The sequence below is a fragment of the Hordeum vulgare genome, chromosome 2H (genome assembly GCF_904849725.1).
Source record: "Hordeum vulgare subsp. vulgare chromosome 2H, MorexV3_pseudomolecules_assembly, whole genome shotgun sequence".
Taxonomy (NCBI): Eukaryota; Viridiplantae; Streptophyta; class Magnoliopsida; order Poales; family Poaceae; genus Hordeum; species Hordeum vulgare.
Genome location: NC_058519.1, coordinates 634,115,297 through 634,123,415, shown reverse-complemented (window position 1 = coordinate 634,123,415; position 8,119 = coordinate 634,115,297).

The window sequence follows — 8,119 nt, the reverse complement described above, 5'->3', positions numbered from 1 at the left end:
GTACCTGAAAAGGACTAAGGAGATGTTTCTCGTGTATGGAGGTGACGAAGAGCTCGCCGTAAAAGGTTACGTCGATGTAAGCTTTGACACAGATCCGGACGACTCTAAGTCGCAAACCGGATACGTATTTATTCTTAATGGGGGTGCGGTATGCTGGTGCAGTTCCAAGCAAAGCGTCGTAGCAGATTCTACATGTGAAGCGGAGTCCATGGCTGCCTCGGAGGCGGCTAAGGAGGGTGTCTGGATGAAGCAGTTCATGACGGATCTTGGAGTGGTGCCAAGCGCACTGGATCCAATAACCTTGTTCTGTGACAACACGGGTGCCATTGCCTTAGCAAAGGAACCACGGTTTCACAAGAAGACCAGACACATCAAACGACGCTTCAACCTCATCCGCAACTACGTCGAGGGAGAGGACGTAAATATATGCAAAGTGCACACGGATCTGAATGTAGCAGACCCGCTGACTAAACCTCTTCCACGGCCAAAGCATGATCAACACCAGAACTGTATGGGTGTTAGATTTATTATAATGTAATTCGCATGATGATGTGAGGGCTAGATTATTGACTCTAGTGCAAGTGGGAGACTGTTGGAATTATGCCCTATAGGCAATAATAAATATAGTTATTTTTATAATTCCTGTATCGAGATAATCGTTTATTATCCATGCTATAATTGTATTGAATGAAGACTCATTTACATGTGTGGATACATAGACAAAACACCGTCCCTAGCAAGCCTCTAGTTGGCTAGCCAGTTGATCAAAGATAGTCAGTGTCTTCTGATTATGAACAAGGTGTTGTTGCTTGATAACTGGATCACGTCATTAGGAGAATCACGTGATGGACTAGACCCAAACTAATAGACGTAGCATGTTGATCGTGTCATTTTATTGCTACTGTTTTCTGCGTGTCAAGTATTTATTCCTATGACCATGAGATCATATAACTCACTGACACCGGAGGAATGCTTTGTGTGTATCAAACGTCGCAACGTAACTGGGTGACTATAAATATGCTCTACAGGTATCTCCGAAGGTGTTAGTTGAGTTAGTATGGATCAAGACTGGGATTTGTCACTCCGTGTGACGGAGAGGTATCTCGGGGCCCACTCGGTAATACAACATCACACACAAGCCTTGCAAGCAATGTAGCTTAGTGTAAGTTACGGGATCTTGTATTACGGACCAAGGAGTCTCTCGGGTCATGTCTACATAGTTCTCGAACCCGGAGGGTCTGCACACTTAAGGTTCGATGTTGTTTTATGCGTATTTGAGTTATATGGTTGGTTACCAAATGTTGTTCGGAGTCCCGGATGAGATCACGGACATCAAGAGGGTTTCCGGAATGGTCCGGAAACGAAGATTGATATATAGGATGACCTCATTTGATTACCGGAAGGTTTTCGGAGTTACCGGGAATGTACCGGGAATGACGAATGGGTTCCGGGAGTTCACCGGGGGGGGGGGGGGCAACCCACCCTGGGGAAGCCCATAGGGCTTGAGGGCGGCGCACCAGCCCTTAGTGGGCTGGTGGGACAGCCCAAAAGGGCCCTATGCGCCTAGGAAAGAAAATCAAAGAGAAAAGAAAAAAAAGAGGAGGTGGGAAGGGAAGGAAGGACTCCCACCCACCAAACCAAGTCCAACTCGGTTTGGGGGGGGGGAGCCTTCCCCCCTTGGCTCGGCGCCCCAAGGCAAGGTCCCCTCCATCCCACCTATATATACGGAGGTTTTAGGGCTGATTTGAGACGACTTTTCCACGGCAGCCCGACCACATACCTCCACGGTTTTTCCTCTAGATCGCGTTTCTGCGGAGCTCGGGCGGAGCCCTGCTGAGACAAGGTCATCACCAACCTCCGGAGCACCGTCACGCTGCCGGAGAACTCTTCTACCTCTCCGTCTCTCTTGCTGGATCAAGAAGGCCGAGATCATCGTCGAGCTGTACGTGTGCTGTACACGGAGGTGCCGTCCGTTCGGTACTAGATCGTGGGACTGATCCCGGGATTGTTCGCGGGGCGGATCGAGGGACGTGAGGACGTTCCACTACATCAACCGTGTTCACTAACGCTTCTGCTGTATGATCTACAAGGGTACGTAGATCACTCATCCCCTCTCGTAGATGGACATCACCATGATAGGTCTTCGTGCGCGTAGGAAAATTTTTGTTTCCCATGCGACGTTCCCCAATAGAGGCTGCACCCTGGTGTCTTGTGGGGGCATCCTGTGCCTCCCGACTTTCTTCCAATGCTCCACAGTCTTCTTTTGGTTCAGAAAATATTTCACACAAAGTTTCAGGTCAATTGGGATTCGTTTGGTACTGGAACCTGAAAAGTGGAAAAACACGCAGAAAACAGCAACTCGCACTCGACAGTGGGTCAATAAGTTAGAGCTCAAAAAATATATAAATTGGTAGATAAGTGCCTAAGAAGTGTTCTAAAATGATAACATAATAGCATGAAACAATAAAAAATTGTAGATACGTTGGAGACGCATCAGAACCCAACAAGGAGTAAAAGGAAATGATAAGAAGTTTTAGCAAGGTATTCTCTACAAGTGCTATGATTAGCAATGATAAGTAGTTTTATAGCAAGATATTTCATAACAAGTGACAAGTAACAATAGTAGCAAGTGTACATCAAGTTATCCCAATCCTTTTTATAGCAAATGACAGGCCTGAAAGTACTCTTATATGAGGCAAGCGCTGCCGAGGACACATGGGAATTTGTGTCTAGTCATGTTCATCAGGTTGCCTTGATTCACGTTCGTTACTTTGATAATTTTATATGTGTGTGGATCAGTGCTAAGATGCTATTCTTACTTGAACAAGCAACCCACTTATCATTACCCTCTCTTGCAAGCATCTCTAACTACGAAAGAAGAATTAAGATAAATCTAACCATAACACGAAATGGGTGGATCCAAATCATCTCATCATGAAGCAAGGCATAAACTAGGGTTTAAGCTTCTGTCACTCTCGCAACCCATCATCTACTTATTACTCCACAATGTCCTCCCTTAGTCCCATAACATGGTGAAGTGTCGTGGAGTAGATGTTCACACGAAAACACTAAAAGAAGCAACAACATACACACCATCGAAATATCGAAGAAATACCAACTTCACATGATTACTTATAACAATACTTCTCTCATGTCCTCTCACACCTCATCATCATGTTCAAGATCAAAGGTATAATAATAGTGATCAAGGATCTGAACATAATAAGTTTCACCAAGTAAATCAGTTAGCATGAACTAAAAGGTGTAATCAATACTACTAGTAACCCACATGTACCAATCTAAGGTTTTGAGATAAAGATTGAATACAGGAGATGAACTAGGGTTTGAGATGATATGGTGCTGGTGAAGATGTTAATGAAGACTGGTCCTATCCCACAAAGGAGGAATGGTTGGTGATGACGATGGCTTTGATTCCCCCCTCCCGGAGAGAAGTTTCCCCGGTAAAATCTCTCAGTTGGAGAGAAAAAGGGCCTGTGCCCTGGTGTCCGCCTCGAGACAGCAACACTTCATCCCGAAAGTATCCTTATGATTTTTACTATGGTAAAACACACCATATAGGAGAAGAGGGGGGACGGAAGACCTGTTGGGGCCCCACAAGCTAGCAGGGCTGGCCCTATTGTCTTGTGCCCAGCAGGTGGCCCCTTGGGTATAATTTTGGCCCAGTAAAATTTTAGGTCAATTGGACTCCGGTGATTTTTCAGCCTTTTTAATTTCTTGGTTTTCATGTCTAGAATTTCAGTTTCCAGTAATTCCCCTCCTTGCAGTATACCTTGCATATTCAAAGAGAAAAAAATATAAGAATTGTATCATAATGAGGAATAATGGACAAGAATATCATAAATATTAATAAGAATTCATGATGGAAACTGGATGTAATAACTCCCCCAAGCTTAGACCTCGCTTGTTCTCAAGCGAAAGCCAAACTCGATTATAATGACCACATAATTTGAGAGAGAAGTGTCGATAAAAACAGAATATGGACATGAGAGCATCATGAATATTAACATAGCACCAAGTTTTTTATCATATAGCTTCTCATAAACAAGTAACAATCTATCCACAACATTGAAGTATAGAGCATAAAATTTATTGGCAAACAACAAACTATGTTCTTAGTCATCGTGACAATCATAATTCATCATATTTTACAGAAGAGTCTATGTAAGAACTTTCATATTAGCAAGTTCACATACTCAACTATCATTTAGTATTCTATGATTGCTGACACTCATTGCATATTTTTGGAGCTAATGTTTGCCACCCAACTTATTTATCTCAAGGATAATGTCAATAATAATGGTTCATGCTCTCCAACATCCAACTGGATATATATATCTGAATCTATCCCCAACACATTATGCTTGCCAACTAGGGAGTTAATAGGTTGGAATAAGGATAAACTTTATTGACTCTTGCACAAACGTAAATTCGTGAAGATAAAAAATATTAAGTTGGATGTGCAAACTCTTAATGCAAATGAATGTCACTTTATATTGCCCCTTATGATAGCAAATTTTATTATGCAATCTGTCGCTTTTGTTTCTTTGCCATCACAAGATCGTACAAAGCTTATTTTTCTCTTACAATAAAAGATCATACATGTGTTAGGAGTAATTTTTATTGCTTGGTGCACCGATGATAACTTACTTGAAGGATCTTACTCAATTCATAGGTAGATATGGTGGACTCTCATGGCAAGAAACTGGGTTTAAGGGTTATGGATGCACAAGTAGTATCTGTACTTAGTGTGAATTTTTTTGGCTAGCAAAAGATCTAAAGCAAGCACCCCATGTTAGATGATCCATGACCAAATTACTTCTATGTGAATGTAAACTATCATGATGATTATGTTGTCTTCCATGTCCAACGACAACACTTGCTCATTATATAATAATTGGCGGGGGCCCACGGTCATAAAAGATGTCCAAGATAGTTTATTTATATGTGAATCTCCTCTCCTCTATCATAATCTTGCAAAGATTGTATCAGTGACTAACACTATGTTTGTTTATTCCCAACACCTTTTATCACTTATACTTTTTCCATGTGAAGTCATTAATCCTCATGGGATTAGCATTTGTTCTTTTTATTTCTTTTATTTCAATGCTATGATGATAGATGCATGAGAGTAAAGCACACAAACTTAACTAATCTTTATTATATAACTACCACACTCGGTTACAAGGATGGATAGATCTCAAAGTGAAAATTCTAAGCAAAGCAAATCTGAAATTTTATTTCTCTAGGTCACGACATAACAAAGGATCGAACTGAGGTAGAAGGTAATGATAAAAGTGATGGTGATACGATACCGGGGCACCTCCCCCAAGATTGGAACAAGCTAGGGGTGGTGCCCATACCCATGAGCTGATGCGTCCTTCTTGGGTGATGGCGGTGGTGATGTAATAGGCTTGTCCCTTGCAATAGTTAGCAGGAAAATCCTTAACTCCTTCATCTCATGTAGTAGCTGTTGAATCATTGCCACATTCTTTTGAATTTCCACCATAATATGCTTGTTCTCTGCCCCAAGAGCCTTTTCCTGCATCACTTTCAAATGGATGAGAGATGTCCTAATTGGACGGTATATGCGAGCGAGAAATATTCTCATCCCCATAATTGTGAATTAAATTTTGAAAATTGTTTGCATGTAACCTGCTGAGGAGCCTGCTCAGGGTAGATTCACCTTGCGCTTCATGATCTAGACGGGCTCTCCTCCACATTGGTGGGCAAGGGTTCAGAGAAGTGGAGATGCCAGTTAGTGTCTCGCACTCTTAGGTCGGTGGATGTGCTTCCTTAGAGTCCATAGGTTCTTCCCCCTGAGATAACTTCCTCAGCTCCTTCTCGCTAAAGCTCCATCTTCAATAGCCAAGCCTGGTCCTCAATGTTGTTGGAGGAGGACGAATACATAGCTTCCAAACCTTAGGAAATCTGTCAGAAAAACATCCCAAAACAAGATTAGAGGAGAAACTTGCGATGCAGTGGTCAAAACAGACGGGGGTATATATAATGAATGTTTCTAGGTAAAAATACATGTCAAAGAAGAAAACGGAGTCGAGGAGGCACACAAGGGCCCCACACGCTATCAGGGCGTGCCTAGGGGGGGTGGACGCGCCCTATTGGCTTGTGCATACCTCTTGGGTCCCCGTGACTCCATTTATTTTTGGAATTTTTTGAAAATACCAAAACCAACAAAAACTATATTTTTTAGAATTTTTGGAGTTGGTTTACTTACTGTATCACATGCCTAACCTTTTTCAGCTTTCTCGAGCATTGTGGAAGGTCTCTTTTATGTGTTCTTCCAGAGTCGTAACTTGAATAATTTTAGTTTCAACATTGATGAGCGTACATGAGATATATTGTTTAATTCTTTGCGAATCTACCACCCTTAGATTTTTTTTCCTTCGAAGTTGATAATCTTTATAGCACCAGAGTGTGATAGACTTCGACGACATAAGGGCCTTCCCATTTGGAGAGAAGCTTACCTGCAAAAAATCTCAAACGACAATTTTACAAAAGAACTAGGTCTCCTACATTGAATTCCCTTTTTGGATTTTTTTCATGTCATCTTTTAACTTTTTTCTTAAACAACTTGACATTTTCATAAGCTTGTGTCTTTCATTCGTCTAACGAACTAATATCTTTTCATCAGCAAGTTTGAAGTCATAGTTAAGTTCTTTAATTGACAAAAAAGCTTTATGTTCTAACTCAAGAGGTAAATGACATGCTTTCCCATATACCATTTTATAAGGGGACATTCCCATCGGATTTTTATAAGCAGTTCTATAAGCCCATAAAGCATCATTAAGTTTCTTATACAAGTTCTTTCTAAACCTATTAACAGTCTTCTGTAAAATTTATTTTATTTCTCGATTGCTCAACTCAACTTGACCACTAGACTGAGGATGATAAGGTGATGCAATTCTATGGTTAACATCATATTTAGCTAGAAGTTTACGGAAAGCAGCATGAATAAAATGTGAACCACCATCATTCATTAAATATCTAGGGTCTCCAAACCTCGGGAAAATAATATCTTTAAGCATTCATAAAAAATGTTCCTGTTTTACGAAAAATGTTTCTCTTTTTTATAAATTTGTTCACAAATAGAATAGTTGTTCAAAATTCGTTCACCCATTCTAAAAATGTTTAGCAAATTTTAAAAAAATTCTTCGTTTAAAAGAATATGTTTCGTTTAAAAAAATAAATGGAAGTTAAAGAAATGTTTGTATTCCAAAAAATGTACATAAGTTCAAAAATGTTCCCACTTGAAGAATTATTTACAATTTCCGAAAATGTGTTTTTCATAAATTGGTCACATTTTTGAAAACATATTCTTCTTTAAACATTTTTATAAAAAATGTTCGTATTTTACGAAAAATATTTCTATTTTTTAAAAACAAATCACAAATTGAAAACTTGTGCACATTTTGTTCACCAATTATAAAAATGTTCATGGTTTGAAAATGTTCTTCATTTTCTATAAAATGTTTGCCTTTTCAAAAAATGCACGAAAGTTCAAAAAATGTTTGTGTTCCAACAAGTGTACGTAAGTTCACAAAATGTTCCCACTTCAAAAAATGTTTACAAATTTCAGAAAATTTGAATTGTATTTCATAAATTGGTCACATTTTTCAAAAAATGTTCTCTTTTCACATTTTTTTAAAAAATGGTCCTGTTTTACAAAAAATGTTTCTCTTTTTGGAAAATATGTTCACAAATTGAATTTTTTTTTCAAATTTTGATCACCAATTTCAAAAACTCTTCATGTTTCGAAAATGGACTGGAATGTTAAAAATTGTTCTTCATTTTCTAAAAAATGCTTGCTTTTTCAAAAATTGTTTATATTTTTAGAAGAATGTCGTGTTTGAAAACGTGTACATAAGTTACAAAAATTTTCCAGCCTTAAAAATTCGTTAGAAATTTCAAAAAATGTTCTTTTGAAGAAAAAATGTTTCAAGCTTCTAAAATACTCCTTTTTATATTTATTTGTGTTTTTATAAGTTCTTCAGAAATTCAAAATGATATCCATTGATAAATTTCATTCGTAAATACAAAAATTGTTTAAGTTTCAGAAATTAAAACAAATTGAAACAGAAAC